We start from the raw sequence: 17,838 nt of genomic DNA on the forward strand, positions 1-17,838 counted from the left end.
CCGAGTAGCTGGGACTACAGGCGCCTGCCACCTCGCCCGGCTGGTTTTTTGTATTTTTTAGTAGTGACGGGGTTTCACCGGGTTAGCCAGGATGGTCTCGGTCTCCTGACCTTGTGATCCGCCCATCTCGGCCTCCCAAAGTGCTGGGATTACAGGCTTGAGCCACCGCGCCCGGCCCACCATCTACTTTCTTAACCTCAAATTATTTTTCAATGAATTCTAGACATCAAATTATTTTATCTGTCAAAGTTTAGTATATATCTCTGAAAGAGAAGGGCTATTTTTAAAAACATAGCCACAAAACCATTATCATGGCTTTAAAAACAACAATCATAATTTAGTATCTTTAAATATAGCATGTGTTTGCATTTCCTCCACTGTCTTAATTTTGTAAAAATTTTCTTGAATCAGGACCCAGATAATGTTAATATGTTGTGATTAGTTATATATATCAAGTTATTATTTGTATATTCCCTATATAGGTTTTTTTTTTGTTTTTTGTTTGTTTTGTTTTTTTGCTTCTGTGTTGAATAAACTAGGTCATTTGCTCTGTAGAATCTACTCATTACAGATTTTTGATCACATCTCCATGGGGATCATTGGCAAGTTCCTCCATCTCTTGTTATTTCCTTTAAATTAGTAGTTAGGACTATTGATTGATCAGTTTCAGGGTTTCCTTTTGTTTTTGCAAGACTACCTCATAGGTGATGTTTATTTTAATCAGGAACTGTTTATCCTTTGCTTGATCCTATTTTTCATGGTTTCAATCAATGATGATATTTGCTGAAATCTATCAGTTCATTAGGAGTTACAAAACATTGATATTCTATCATTCTTTGTTTATTTCTTAGCTGAAATTCTTCTGTAAATAAAAACTTAAGCTTCATCAACTATTTGACTACTTTGAGATATAATTCACATAAGAAACACTTACTTTTATTTATTTACCAGTTTTCAAAATAATGATTCCATTGTTTAGCATCCTCCAAAAGTGATGATAAAGTTATTGCTGGATATTTTTATACCTGTATGAACTGATGGATTTAAACATAGTTATGTGTCACTTAATAATAATCTAAGAAATGTGTCACTAGACAATTTCATCATCATGAGAACTTTATAGAGTGTATTCACACAAACATAGATGCTATATAGCTTTCCCTACATCTAGATTATAAGGTATGGACTATTTCTTCTTGCTACAAATCTGGACAGCTTGTTACGACACTGAATACATTAATCAACTGTAACACAATGGCAAGTATTTGTGTATCTAACACAGAGAAGGTACAGTAAAAATATTATGTAAAAGTAAAAATGGTACACCCGTATAGGGCACTTACCATGAAAGGAGCTTGCAGGACTGGAAGTCATTCTGGGTGAGTCAACGAGTGAATGGTGAGAGAATGTAAAGATCTAGGATATTACTGTACACTATGTAGATTTTAACTAGTACATTAAATACTTAGGCTATACTAAGTTTATTTAAGAATATTTCTGGCCGGGCATGGTAGCTCACGCCTGTAATCCCAGCACTTTGGGAGGCTGAGACGGGTGGATCACAAAGTTAAGAGTTTGAGACCAGCCTGGCCAACATGGTGAAAACCTGTCTCTACTAAAAATACAAAACTTAGCCAGGCATGGTGACACATGCCTGTATTCCCAGCTGCTGGAGAGGCTGAGGCAGAAGAATCACTTGAACCCAGGAGGTAAAGATTGCAATGAGCCGAGATCACACCACTGCACTCCAGCCTGGGCAACAGAGCAAGACTCCATCTCAAAAAAAAAAAAAAACAATTCTTCAATAATAAATTAACCAAAATTGACTGTAACTTTTTTACTTTATAAACTTTTTAATCTTTTTTAAATTTTTGACTCTTTTATAATAACAGCTTAAAATATAAATGCATCGTAGAGCTGTACAAAAATATTTTCTTCCCTTACATCCTTATAAGTTTTTTCTATTTTTAATTTTTAAGTTTTTACACTTTTTTGTCAAAAAAACAAAGACACACACACATTAGGCCTACAAAGGATTGGACCATCGATATCCCTGATCACTGTCTTCCACCTCGACATCTTGTCTCACTAGAAGGCCTTAGAGCTATCATCTTCTACAATAACAATGCCTTCTTCTAGAATACTTCCTGAAGGACCTGCCTGAGACTGTTTACAGTTAACCTATTTTTTTTTTTTTTTTTTTGAGATGGAGTCTCGCTCTGTCACCCAGGCTGGAGTGCAGTGGCCGGATCTCAGCTCACTGCAAGCTCCGCCTCCCAGGTTTACGCCATCCGCCTGCCTCAGCCTCCCGAGTAGCTAGGACTACAGGCGCCCGCCACCTCGCCTGGCTACTTTTTTGTATTTTTTTTTAGTAGAGACGGGGTTTCACCGTGTTAGCCAGGGTGGTCTTGATCTCCTGACCTCGTGATCCGCCTGTCTCGGCCTCTCAAAGTACAGTTAACTTTTTAATATATAAGCAGAAGGAATACACTCTAAAATAACAAATAAATTTATAGTATGGTAAATGCTAGGCAATAAAAATGTTCAGCTCCATTATAATCTTATGAAACCACCGACCAGTCATTATGCAGTGCATGATTATACTTGAAGTACTTAATTCCATAGTTGTTATTATTACTGATGCTCAAATTGTCCCAGGTTTCTTTAGTGGGAACTTAATCAGGTCAGAGTCTGTGTTTGTTTGATACAACTCTAAGTCTTTAATAGCACCCCTCCTTTCTGATAGGACAAACTGTTTTGGGCTCAACTTGTACATCTCCTGTCCTATGCCTTGCACTGGGTATTTATCCAAAAAGCCAGTTCTAAATCCAGACGTTAGTCACAATATGGCAACTAAGAGCGTTTATTACTCCTAAGTGGCCATTTTTCCTATATCTTTTCAGTGGACAGACTAGAAATTATATGTATATACATGTACATATTTACTGAATTTGTTATTTCCTGTAAATTAGTAGTAGAATATTGCTTGATCAGATTCAGGGTTGGTTTGTTATTGCAAAACTCCTCACAGATGATATTTTTACCAGTAACTACATATATACAGTTTCTGTATTTCCTATATACTGTTGATTCTAATTATTCACAGTAGACATGTTCTATAAAGTTACAGAGTACAACTGAATTAGAGAATACGGAAACATTGCTCCTAGGAGAAATGCAGAATTAGATACCTGCAAGCCTCTGGTTACAACATTTTTTGTCAACCAATCATTATATAACCTGTTGTATTTGTGCTTCTGTATAAACATACTTTATTTAATATACATTGTTGACTCATTAACATTGAACTTACAGGTAACACTATGACTCACGCTTGAGTCAAGCACAGACTGCAGAAAGGACACTTGCTAAAAGTATGACAGCTTGCTTGATGCAGTAGCTCACACCTGTAGTCCCAGCACTTTGGGAGGCTGAAGCGGGCGGATCACTTGAGGCCAGGAGTTCGAGACCAGCCTGGACAAGATGGTGAAAACTCGTATCTACTAAAAATACAGAAATTATCTGGGCATGGTGGCATGCGCCTATAGTTCCAGCTACTTGGGAGGCTAAGGTTGGAGGATCGCTTGAGCCCAGGAGGTGGAAGCTGCAGTGAGCAGTGATCACACCACTGTACTCCAACTTGGGTGATGGAATGAAACCCTGTCTCAATCAATCAACATGAGAGCTGGAACAAAAAAGGAAAGTGTTGCTTTATCGACCTCAAACTGGGAACCTATGTGTCTGGGGACTCAAATATTTTGCCACTCTGAATACATCCATGGATGACCACAAAAGTGTCATGAATATTGATTTTTTTGAATTACAAATAAATTTTAGCAAGTAAGAGAATTCACAAATACAAATCATAATCAACTGTATATGTATGTAAATATATGTACATATATAGTGATAGTTACAGTGATATAGCTATCATTATGTATTTTTAAGATAAAAAGCAACAGAAGTTATATTTTAAATTCAGGACAATGGAGTTTTTACTAAATCTTCTGAGTCTTATATCTGTATCTCCTTTCTCCCATGCCGAAAATCTTGGTTCTCAATGACACTAACATAATTCCAAGCCAGGATCAATGACAAACAAAAAACCAATTTGAAACCACAACAGGATCTGAATTATTGACTTTTCCTTTTGCCTCAGGCTCCAATATGACACAGCATGGTACTGGCACTGCTCCTGCCTTTATCTAAAATTTTTATTTTTTTGCATTTTTATTTTTTAAAAAGTATTGCAATATATATGTGTGTGTGTGTGTGTGTGTGTGTATTTGAGACAGGTTTATACAACTGAATTAGAGAATACTGAAACTTTGCTCCTAGGAGAAATGCATTATATATTAAATAAAGTATCTTTATACAGAAACACACAAACAACAGATTATATAATGATTGGTTGACAAAAAACATAACCAGAGGCTTGCAGGAATCTAATTCTGCATTTCTCCGAGGAGCAATGCTTCAGTATTCTCTAATTCAGTTGTATAACCCCATCTCAAATATATGTGTATATATATATACACATACATATATATATATTTGAGACAGGGTCTAGCTCTGCTGCCCAGGTGTGAGTGCAGTGATGCAATCACAGCTCATTACTGTATTTGTTTTCAGTCCCTTACATTTTGTGCCTGAGGCAAATGACTTCTTCTCTCACTCTAGTCCTGGCCCTGAATAACTCCTCACTTAATTTATTCAGGAAGAACATTCACCAGTCTCAGAAAACAAAAACAAAAAAACTCCACAGCTATCAGTGATTACAGGAAACAGTTTAAGGTCTTGTTGTGGTTACTTTTATCCTTAGTATATATCACACCAAGATACACAAATTATTGGGTTTTAAAAAAACTTAAAACACTCTGCTTAGCTCAGTGGGGATGGGGACACTTCTCAGGGCACTTAGGGTCTCAGAGCCACTTCTCTCAGGCTTGAGGCCTGACATTCAATGTGAAAAGCAATAAAAAGAAAAAAAGACAAATAAATAAATAAATAGCTCTGAATGGTTTCTGAATACAGCAGTTAGGTTCATTTTTCATTTTATTCTGATTTTTAGAAAATTCATTTTAAAACTCAAAAGCAAAATAAACAAATTAAGAGAACATGAAATAGTAAATCAGAACATCGATATAACACACTGTAAATATATACACTTGGTCTCTCTTATCTTAGCTTTTTTAAAAGATGTAATATTATATAATGTAATTATAACAATATTCTGTTGTATTTGTAACATATGACGTAATATGTGTAACAACAATAGCACAAAAACAGAAAGCAAAAATATGGCTATATAGAATAACATTTCTATATCTCACTAAACATAAGTATAATTCTGAAGTAGACTGCGATACATTAGTATGTGTTTGGGAAGTCCTACAGCAACCACTAGTAGAATAAATGCTTATAATACAGTGAAAAAGGTTAGATAAATTAAAAAATCACACTAAAAATTATTCATTTTTCTATAAAAGACAGCTGAAAAGAAAGAATAAAAATGCGTAACATAGAAAACAGATGAGAAATGGTAGACATAAATCCAACTATAATAATAGCATTAAATATGAATGAATTAATCTAATCAAAAAACATAGATTATCAGGCTGGATTTAAAAAATAAATTCTAGCTATGTTCTGTCTGCAGGAGATACACTTTAGATTCAGATACAATTAGATTGAAAGTAAAAGAGTGACAAAAGATACATCATGCAAAAAGCAACTATGAGAAAGCTAAAGTGGCTATAGTAATATCAGACAAAGTAGACTTTACAACAAAAATGTTATTAGAGAATAAGAAATATTTTATAATGATAAAAGGAATAATCCATCAGGAAGATATAACATTTATAAAGATATATGAACTTAACAATTGAGCCATAAAATATGTCAAATAAAAACTAATAAAAATGAAAAAAGAAATAGACAATTGGACAATAATTGGAGACTCCAATACCCCACTTTCAATAATGACCCCATTACCCTGCTTTCAATTAAAAAAAAAACACTAGGCAGAATATCAAAAAGTAAATAGAAGATGTGAACAACACTATAAATCACCTAGATCTAACAGAAATCTATAGAACACTCTACCCTACAGCAGAATACACGTTTTTCTCAAGGGCTCATGGAACACACTCTAGGATAAAGTATATGCTAGACCACAAAACAAGCCTTAATAAATATACAGGTATTGGAATTATATAAATTTTGTTTTCCAACCACAAAGGAATAAAATTTTAGGTCAAAAACGGAAATAAATTTGGAAAGTTCATAAATATGTGGAAGTTAATCATACTCCTAAATTACTAAAGGGTAAAATCACAAGGGAAATTTAAAAATATTTTGAGATGCATGAACCGAAGACTAATATACCAAAACTTATGACATACAGATACAGCAGTGCTTAGAGGGAAATTATAGCTATAAATACCTATACTAAAAAAGAAGACTGCAAATCAATAACCTAAACTTCCACCTTAAGACAATGAAAGAGGAGCAAACGAAACCTAAAGCAAGCAGGGGAAGAAATAATAGAAATGAAAGTGGAGATAAATAATATAGATAACGGAAATACAACAAAGAAAAACAAAATTGGCTGGATGTGGTGGCTCATGCCTGTAATCCCAGCACTTCGGGAGGCCAAGGCAGGCGGATCACGAAGCCAGGAGATTGAGATCATCCTGGCTAACACAGTGAAACCCCGTCTCCACTAAAAATACAAAAAAATTAGTGGGACGTGGTGGCGGGCACCTGTAGTCCCAGCTACTCGGGAGGCTGAGGCAGGAGAATGGCGTGAACCCGGGAGGCAGAGCTTGCAATGAGCCGAGATCGTGCACCTGCACTCCAGCCTGGGCGACAGAGCAAGACTCCATCTCAAAAAAAAAAAAAAAAAAAAAAAATCAAAAATTGCTTCTTTGAAAAGATATAAAAGTTGATAAAACTTTTAATTAGACTAACCAAGAAAAAAGAGAGAAGACTCATATTATCAAGGTCAGGAATGAAAGAAGATATGTGAGATATACGTGAATTGTGGGGAGCTAGTGGACAGACTGTAGTGGTTGAATAGTACCCCCAATACCCCCAAAAGATGTCTGTGTCCTAATCCTCAGAACTGTGGATGGCACCTTATTTGGAAGAAAGGTCTTTGTAGATGTAATTAAGTAAAGAATCTTGAAATAAGATCAATCTGGAATATTCAGGTATGCCTTAAATCCAATGGTAGGTATCCTTATAAGAGACAGAAAAGGAGCAGACACAGAGAGAATAAGGCTATGTGAAGATGCAGGCAGAGATTAGATTTTGTTTTCACAAGCCAAGGAAGCACAGGAATTCTGATAGCCACCAGAAGATAGAAGACGAAAGGAAGAATTCTTCCCTAGACCCTCCAGATGGAGTGTGGCCCTGCTAATTCCTTGATTTCAGACTTCTGGCCCCCAGAAATGAGACAATAATGTACTGTTTTATGCCACCAAATTTATAGCATTTTGTTATAGCATCCCTGGGAAATTAATAGAGAAGGAATGTTCCTCAATCTGATAAAAATGTCCAATTTTTCAGCTTCTAGTCAACATTGTACTGTGGGTTCTAGAAAAGGAATTAGCCAAGAAAATTAAATAAAATGAATCCATATGGAAAAAGTAAAACAGTCTCTCTTCACAAATGACATGATTGTGTGTATGTAACCCCCTAAGGAATCCACAAAAGCAAATAATCAAGACTGTGTGATACTAATATAAGGACAGACATACACCAGTGAAATATAATTGAGAGTCCAGAAACCCATCCTTATACTTATGGTCAATTGATTTTTGGTAAGTTTGCCAAACAAATTCAATGACAGAAAACAATAGTCTTATCAAAATATAGTGCTGGGACCATTTTATGTGTGAAGAAATGGGTATAATTCCTCTTTTATTGTCTCTCTAAACTGAAACAAGTTCCAGCAAAATACTACATAATATGGAGCAGCAGCCTAGTGACCTAGTGTTCTAGCTAACATTGAGGTAATGTTATTTTAACTTTTCACTTCTCCTTCATATATATATATGATGATGATTTTTTAAAAGTCACCGATAATCCCACTTGAAAAAAGTTCTCTCTTTCCATCCACACTGATCTTTATATAATTCATTTTTTAAATATATCTTTAGTTTTATGTATTTACTTTTTGGAGACAGGGTCTTGCTCTGGTGCCCAGGCTGGGGTGCAGTGGTGCAATCATAGCTCACTGCAGCCTCAAACTCCTGGGCTCAAGCAATCCTCTCGCCTTAGTGTCCGGAGTAGCTAGTACTGCTGGTGTGTGCTGCCACGTCCAGCTAATTTATACTTTTATTTTTTGTAGAGACAGGTCTCATTATATCCCAGGCTGGCCTCTAATTCCTGGCCTCAAGCAACCCTTCTGCCTCAGCCTCCCAAAGTGCTAGGATTATAGGCATAAGCCACCACACCTAGCCTATATAATTTTTTACACAAAACTCAGTGTTCTCTTTTTAAACTTAACACTATGATAACATGCAAAAAACTGTTTTCACAGTTGTCATTTTAATGACAGTATTTATTTTATTAAATTCTTTTAAGGAAAAGTAAGTAATTGTAACAATAGGTAACTCAATGGCCAAATATGAATTATCAAAGCTATACTATATAAATGAATGAATTGGTATCATATATGATCTCTACATATCTTACAAATAAAGATAATTCATGTCCAAAGCAGAGAATACAAGCAAATTCAGAAGCCGAGCTCTGTTTACCTTTACATTACAAGGGCTATCCACAGGTTAATCAAGGACCTGCTATTAAAAACAAATGTCTGCACTTGAAAGCACAGATTGCTCCTCCTCTGTTATGAAGTGTGACAATATGAAACTTAAGCTTACCTGTAAAAACTAAAATACATCTTCATTATAATGGAACTAATTTTAACTTAATTTTTCTTCCCAACCACATACCTTAAAGGTTTCTACCCAATGCTACATACCTTAAAGGTTTTTTGTTCAGAAACCTCCACTTTTCAAGGTACCAATTTCTATATAGGCTCAGGCAACATCAACTGCAATGAAAATTAAAAAATTAAATGTATAATGGCTCTAAAAGTAGAGTATTTTACTTATTGCTCTGATAAAGTCCAAAATATGTTACTGATGGATTGGCAATATTCCTTCACCTGGTGATTCAGGAATCTAGGCTCTTTTCATCTTGCGGCTCCACCATCGTCAAAATGTGGCTTCCAAAGTCACCATACATGTTTGCACCACGCCACAGAAGGGGAAATGCAGAATTGTGTGTGTTTTCTGAGGTGAAAGGCTTCCACTCACATTCCACTAGCTAGAACCCAGTCACTCGGCTATTACAAGGAAGGCTTAAAACATCGTAGAACCATCTGTCCTGGAAGAAGAGGAAATTCTGGCCAGTCTAGTCAGTCTTTGCTACACTTTGTCAGCAGCTGTTTTTGTTTAATAAGCTCTTTAATTCTCTTATTATTCAAATAAGAGAATTTTATCCTTTTAATTAGTCTAGAAAAAATTAGATTTTTAACTAATTAAAGTTGGTCTTTGATCAATACACATGAATGTACATTTGATTGATTCCATTCAAATGCCAGGAACATTATTTTTAATCTTTGGAAAACAAAAGAACAAAAAAGCAAAGGAGCTAAAAGAAGTGAGAATGTAAATAATGTGAGATCTAATGCCTTCCAAGCTATAATCCATTTTTAATTACTTGTACTAATATGTATGGCAAATTCTACTCCTCAATTTTTTTTGTATATAACCAAGAGTTGATGGGAAGTTTTACTTCTCAGTTGTGTTTTATGTATATGACCAAGAGTTGATTTTATATACTTAAACTCTATACTTATCATGAAAGAAACTTCTCACACTAATCAATTCACATAATACTCCTGAGTTTAGACAATGCCATTTAAAATTCTTTATTTGAGACAAAATGGACAAGAAAATAAGGGTTTTATTCAAAGCCACAAAGGGAAGCAGCATGTGATTCCCAGTACTATACTCACAACAAATTTTCCCTCTAGAAAGGAACCAACTGAATTCTTTATGTTTTTTATATTGGTAGAAATGCAGTAGAAAATGGAAATTAAAATAAGTGAGGGAAATATACACAATAGTATCTTAAAATTAGTATACAAAATTATAAAACCGGAACACAATCAGTTTTAGACATGCATGATTTTCTTTCAAACAGTAATATTCTCATGTAAAATTACTGAATAATAAAGTATTCATGTGTGAACATGTGTGAGATTCTAGTATCTTGCACAACTATAACTATACATTTTAAAAATCTATATTGAAGTGTACAATCTAGGATGTTCACTAATACAAAGGTGTTAAACTCACATCATAAAATGTCATGTAATAAAACATTCTTCACAATATTTGTTCTAAAAAGTGGTTAAAGTCCATGTCCAAATACCTATATGGAGAGTTCTTAACTGAGTTAACTTTAGAAAATAAAGAGCAGAAATATAAATATAATATGTGTTTTATAATTAATATTAAACTTGATGCTGTTTCATATTTTGACAAGAATACCAGTATGCTAAAGTGCATAAGAGAATGAACAATTTTTATTTAAAAAAAATTAAGGTAGCCATCTCAGTCACACTTGCTTCAAAGGTACAAGAATACCAGCAGAAGCTTCTTTAAGATCATGTGAATGGTTCTCAGGACATTTCTGTGTCCTCTGGCACCTGAAGACATTGCCTGAATTTCATCAAATGTTTCTTGATTTCAATTTTCCTTTGATAATTCATCTCTTAGTTCCAATATAACTTCTTTGACTACTTGTTTGTGTTTCTAGATGCAGAATTGTTTTGTCAGGGAAAAGTAAGTTGATGTGTAACTTGCAGAAACTTTCAGAAGACTCTGATCAATAATACTACTTGAATTTCTTCCTGATGATGCCAATGGTAGAGCCCTGAATCAGGAGTCAAAAGCAAGCCTTGGAAAGCTATCTTATTTTTCAAAATGTCAGTAAGGTAAGCCTAGTATATTTCAGGTGCCAGTCCTACAAATTTACATGAGGGGAGACATGTAAACAAATGTTAAAATGTGTAATAGGTGCTACATTAGAATGTTGTGCCTAGTACAATTGAGGAACAAGGAAGAATCTGACCAATTCCACCCATTGTGTCAATAATGATTCCATAAAGAAGGTTAACATCAGGGCTGAACGGTGTCTTCAAAATTAGTAGGTATCCCCCAAGTGTATGTTGTGGAATGGAGTGGTCTGAGTAAAAACAGCATGAACAAAGGTAAAGAGGCCTAACTAGCACAACATGTTAGTGGAATTAAAGTAGTTTAGTACGATTTTCATTGAATGGGGGGCTGAGATGGGCATGATATGAAAGAAACAACAGAAAGGCAGGATAAAGTCGTTACGAAAAACATTTCTCTCATGCTATGGAGTTTGGATTTCTTCCTATAGGCAATGAAGAACCACTGAGAAGCAGTGATTGACATGATGTTCCAGAGAAACAATTCTGATAGTTATATGGAAGAAAGGGCAAAACTGAAGGTGTTACAATTGTTAGGCTGTTATAGTGATCCAGAAGAGAGCTAAGGAGGCAGTCCGAAGACAGGCCATACCAAAGAGGACAGAGAGGATAGCAGAGATGTTAAGAAAGTATATGGCTCAGGGCATGATTGCTTATTCAATGTGAGAGATGCAAAATGGGAGGTGTAAAAAAGATGACTCTCAAGTTTCTAGTTTGATTACTGGATTGTTTATAGCTTCATTCACCAAAACTTGAATTGCTGGAGAAAGAAAAGATTTGGAGATGAGTAAAATGTGTTTCCTTTTGGATATGTTGATTCTGAAGTGCCTTATGGGATATTTAGATAGAGAACTCATTTAATGAGTGTACAAAACAAACAAACAAACAGCAAGTATACCATAAGCAACAATTAGAGAGGCATAAGAAAACAGATAGGACCACCAAAGAAGTAAACAGAGTTTCACATAATAAGCAACAATGTTCTGTTCTGCAGGGAAGGTAATTAAGATGAAGACTGAAGAAAGTCTTTTTGGTTAATTTGATTTGGATTGGGCAATCTGATCAACAGTTTCATTATGACTTCCAACAATAAATAGTTATTGGAGGTTTCAATGAGGTAGATTTAAGAGTGAATAGTAGAGGACTTCGCAGTAGTAAAATAAAATGGCAGCTACCTACGTCCGTCATAAACGATACAGAACAACAAGAAGAACAAATAAATCTATACAAAATACACCCTAAGCCTAACAAGAAAAATAATATAGCCAAATGTCAAATAATTATAAGTAAAAAAATTAAAAGCACCAAATCCAAGTGAGTGATCTTTCACATTTCTACCATAAGCCTTTGTAGCAAGCAAGGGCAGTCCAAAGAAGAACATACAGAATAAAGAAAAACGGATCTAGTGGCAGGCCTAAAATTGGTCTAAAATCACAAGCAGAGATATAAATTCTATCCTAGGTGCAAAAATATAAAGTATCTTAGTATCACAACACTTATTACAGGATAGCTTCAGGGAGTGGAGAAAGGCAAAAAGAACAGGCAAGTTGCCTTTTGGCAACTGGATGGTGAAGGGGAAAAGAAGCAACAGCAGAAATTCAGGGTCCTAAGACAAAAACAAAACAAAAAGAACTGGAACACACATAATCCCTCCCTCTATTATGAAGTTAAAAAAAAAAAAACACCCACTAAAGAAACTGTACTTTTCTATGCTGACAGAGAGAGTGCTTGTGAACTAGCAATCTTATAACCCCTCAAATTCAAATAAACGAATGGAAGGAAATGGAATAAATCTATATAATGGTAGCATGAGAAATCAGCAAACAATAATTAACATGCATTGGTTGATGAAAATTCTCTACCAATAGCAACCATTAAAGCAGAAGAAAATTGTAACACAACATATCAAACTGAATAAAATCCTCAAATAAGCATTTGGGGATATGAAAAAGCACCGTGAATTGGAAATTCAAAATATGAAAAACAGAAATAGATTAAAAAAAAAACAAAAAACAGAATAAATTGAAAGATTATTGAATTCAAGAAAGAAATGGAAGGGGGGAATTATAAATGAAGACTAAATTACAAGGTGCCCAAAGGAAAACAGACTAATGAAAACTTAGGCACTGGATAAATGCAAAAATAAACAAATAAATATGATACAGAAAAAAAGAAAAAAAGGTCAGAAAGAGAGTGAAAGTTGAACAAAAGATAAATAACTCATGTATAACTGGAGTCCCTGAAGAAGAAATAAAAATCAATGGAACAGAACTAATATTTAAAATTATAATCCATGAAAAATTATCAGAAATAAAAAGGATCTGAATCTACATTTTGAAATATGTAGTCCCCGAACAAGAAATAAAAATCCACGGAACAGAACTAATATTTAAAATTATAATCCATGAAAAATTATCAGAAATAAAAAGGATCTACATTTTGAAATGGATTTCCAGTTAACTGGAAAAGTAAACTTTGAATGTTAACTCCAAGACATATCTGAGTAAAACTATTTAAACTTGAAAAAAATATTTTAATCCTTGAGGATTCAGGGATATGTGACCAAATAATTTACAAGGGCAAAATAATTAGACTGATACCATATTTCTCAAAAAATCTATGCAAAAGAAGACAACAAATTTTCAAAAACCTGCAAGTGTGAACCAAGATTTTATATTCAGTCAAGCTGCCATTCAGTACAAAACACTGTAACAGAAAAACAGCTTCAAACATATAACTTAGATAATTATGTACCCATGAACCATTCATGAAGATCTACTAATGAATGAGCTTCACTCAACAAGAGATGACTGAAAAATTTCAGCAAAATAAAATTATGATATTTACTATATTTAATAGTAGCTTTCAGACTAAACCAACAGTAGGAACGAGAATGCAAAACCAATATACAAACGTTATATGTTGCAATCAAGTAGAAATAAAGCAACTAAAAAATGGGAGCAGAAGAAGTTACATTAAAATCATTGATTGCTGTATAGACAATAAGTGTTAATTAAGGGCATTAAAACCTGACAAACTAGATAGTAAATATTAAATAAGAAAATGGAGAATAAAGTATAAATACAAAGGTAACCACTAGAATAAAAATTCTTAAGTATCAGCAAAAAATTTTCATAAAATTACAAATAGTATACATTGCACAGAAAATAAACATAGCAAATATAATAATAAAATTTTACATTGGGCTTCAAACCAAACATTCAGTCATATGAATGATGAGTGGGCTTGACTCACCTATTGAGCTTATTTCAACTTGGCTTACAAAGCTAGAACCAACAGTATACTGTATACAAGAAACAAAGTGATGTAAGAAGGCTAAAAATAATGGGATGGACAACGAAATATAGGGGAAATGAAAACAGTAAGAAAATAGGGGAGGTGATCCTGATATTAGGCAAAGTAGAATCCAAGCCAAAAAAATATAAATATGACCCCAATTTTTTTTTTTTTTTTTTTTTTTTTTTGAGACAGAGTTTTGTTCTTGTTGTCCAGGCTGGAGTGCAATGGGGCGATCTCAGCTTACTGTAACCTCCATCTCCCAGGTTCAAGCGATTCTCCTGCCTTAGCCTCCTAAGTAGCTGGGATTATGGCACCCGCCACCACACTCGGCTAATTTTTTGTATTTTTTTTTGGTAGAGACGGGATTTCACCATGCTAGCCAGGCTGGTCTCAAACTCCTGACTTCAGGTGATCTGCCCACCTCGGCCTCCTAAAGTATTGGGATTACAGGCGTTGAGTCACTGTGCCCAGCCCACATCTCCTTTTTAATTCTAAAATCTGTTATTCACAATAAAGACCTAACATGAATATGCATGGTACCAAATAACTCTGCAAACACTGTTATGAAGCAAAAGCTGCAGGGAATGCAGGAAGACAAAGATAGAAATGCATCAATAATGGGAGATAATAACAAGCCACTCTCACTGTAAGACAAACTAAGTGGACCTTTTATTACCAATACACTCTCATCACTCGTTAATGGTCTGATCAAATTTTTCATTTCTTTAGTCATATGGAAGAAAGAGCAAAACTGAAGGTGATACAATTGTTAGGCTGTTATAATGATCCAGAAGAGCGATAAGGAGGCAGTCTGAAGAGAGGCCATACCAAAGAGGACAGGGAAGATGGCAGAGATGTTAAGAAAGTATATGGCTCATATAGATTCTATGGTTTTAGGAATTCATCCATTTCTTCTAGGTTATCCAATTTGTTAGCATATTATTGTTCATGGCAATCTCTTATGATCCTTGGTATATCTGTAGTATCATTTGTAACATCTTTGCTTTATTTTCTAATTTTATTTTAGCCTTCCCTCATTTCTTAGTCTAGATCAAGATCTGTTAATTTTATCTTAAAAACTGTTAGTTTTGTTCTTTTCTGTTATTTTTCTAGTTTGTGTTTCATTTATTTCTGCTCTGATCTAAATTGTTTCCTTCCTCCTACTAACTTTGGCCTTAATTTATTCTTCTTTTTCTAGTTCCCTAAGATGTAAAGTTAGATGTTCACATTCTTTCTTTTCAACATAGGTGTTTATTGGTATTAACTTCCTCTTGGGACTGCTTTGGTTGCTACCCAGAAGTTTTGGCATGTGGTGTTTCCATTTTCACTTGTCTCAAGACAATTTTTAATTTCCCTTTTACTTTCTTCTTTGACCCACTGGTTGCAAGGAGCATTTGGTTTAATTCTACATATTGTGAATTTTCTGACATTTATCCTATTATTAATTCCAAATTTCATACCACTGTGGTTGAAAAAGATACTGGATATGACTTTAATCTGCTTACATTTGTTAAGTTTTGTTTTGTGGCTTAATGTATGATCTATTCTGGAGAAAGTTCTGTGTGTGCTTGAAAAGAATGTGTATTCTGTTGTTGTTGGATGAAATGTTCTGTATATATATCTATTAGATCCATTTGTCTAAAGTGTGGCTAAATTCCAACATTTCCATATTGATTTTCTGTCTGTATGATCTGTACATTGTTGAAAGTGGGTATTGAAGTCCCCTACCATTATTGTATTGCAGTTTATCTCTTCAGATCTTTATATCTTTGTTTTATATATTTAGGTGCTCTGATGTTGAGTGCATATATAATTGTTATATCCTCTTGAATTGATCCCTTTATCATTATACAATGACCTTTGTTTCCTTGTATACTTTACTTAAAATCTGTTTTATCTAAGTATAGCTATCCCAGTTCTTTTGGTTTCCATTTGCATGGAATACATTTTCCATTCCTTTACCTTTGAACTGTTTTTTTTTTTTTTTTTTTTTTTTTTGAGATGGAGTCTCATTCTGTCGCCAGGCTGGAGTGCACTTGTGCGATCTCGGCTCACTGCAACCTCCAGCTCCCCTGCCTCAGCCTCCTGAGTAGCTGGGACAATAGGCATGTGTCAACACACCCAGCTAATTTTTGTATTTTTAGTAGAGATGAGGTTTCACCATGTTGGCCAGGATGGTCTCGATCTCTTGACCTCGTGATCCACCCGCCTCGGCCTTCCAAAGTGCTAGGATTAAAGGCATGAGCCACCAAACCCAGCCCAATCTATGTGTCTTTAAAGGTGAAATGAATGTCTTGTATTCAGCATAAAATCAGGTCCTTAAAAAATCCATTCAGTCCTTCAAAAGAATAGTGATGTCTTTAGTTTGGAGAATTTAATCCAATGATATTCAAGGTGATTACTGATAGGTAAGAATTTACTACTGCCATTTTGTTGTTTACCAGTTGTTTTGATAAATCCTTCGTTCCCTTCTCATCTCTTGCTGTTCTCCTTTGTGATTAGATTTTTTTTGAGTGATATGCTTTGATTCCTTTTTTTTTTTTTTTTTTTTTATCATTTGTGTATCTACTATAGGTTTTTGCTTTGTGGTTACCATGGGACTTACATAAAATGCCAGCAATGACAGGCTATATTTTACGCTAATAACTAAACTTGATCATATAGAAACACTACAATTTTATGTAGTTTTGTTTTTAATGTCACAATTTAAATCTCTTTATATTGTATATTACTTAGAAAGTATTGGGGCTATTATAACAAAAGTTTTGTCTGCCGGGCGCAGTGGCTCACGCCTGTAATCCCAGCACTTTGGGAGGCCGAGATGGGCAGATCACGAGGTTAGATCGAGCCCATCCTGGCTAACACGGTGAAACCCCATCTCTACTAAAAATAGAAAAAATTAGCTGGGCGTGGTGACGGGTGCCTGTAGTCCCAGCTACTCGGGAGGCTGAGGCAGGAGAATGGAGTGAACCCAGGAGGCGGAGCTTGCAGTGAGCCGAGATCGTGCCACTGCACTGCACTCCATCCAGCCTGGGAGACAGCAAGACTTCATCTTAAAAAAAAAAAAAAAAATTTTGTCTTTTAATCATCTTACTAAAGAGATGTGATTTACATGCCACCATTACAATATCTGAGTATTCTGAATTTATCTATGTAATGCTTTTACCAGTGAGTTTCATACTTTCATACATTTTCATGTTACTAATTAGTGTCCTTTACTTTCAGCTTGAATAACTCCCTTTAGCATATATTAGTTTCAGGCAGGTCTAGTGGTAATAAACTCCCTCGGCTTTTGTTTGTCTGAGAAAATCTTTCTCTTTCATTTCTGAAAGACAGTTTTGCCAGGTGAAATATTCTTGGTTGGCAGTTGTTTTTCTTCAGCACATTGAATATATCATCCCACTCTTCCCTGGTCTGTAAGGTCTATCCTGGGAAATCTGCTGATAGTCTTATTGATATTGTCCTTAATATAACATGCTTCTTTGCTCTTGCTGTTTCCA

General features: G+C 34.8%; 1 long non-coding RNA gene across 3 annotated transcripts in view; it reads right to left on the reverse strand.

Annotated features, from left to right (window-relative positions):
* LOC111540092 overlaps window positions 1–9,773 on the reverse strand; it is a 56,942-nt gene extending 47,169 nt beyond the window's left edge. For 2 of the 3 annotated variants that reach the window (XR_002730891.1, XR_002730889.2), the window contains exon 1: window positions 8,996–9,773. This is a non-coding gene — a long non-coding RNA (uncharacterized LOC111540092). The remainder of the gene's footprint in view (window positions 1–8,995) is intronic. The other variant, XR_002730890.2, reaches the window with a different exon arrangement.
* Window positions 9,774–17,838: the final 8,065 nt, after the last annotated feature.

The sequence above is a fragment of the Piliocolobus tephrosceles genome, chromosome 13, assembly GCF_002776525.5.
Source record: "Piliocolobus tephrosceles isolate RC106 chromosome 13, ASM277652v3, whole genome shotgun sequence".
Taxonomy (NCBI): Eukaryota; Metazoa; Chordata; class Mammalia; order Primates; family Cercopithecidae; genus Piliocolobus; species Piliocolobus tephrosceles.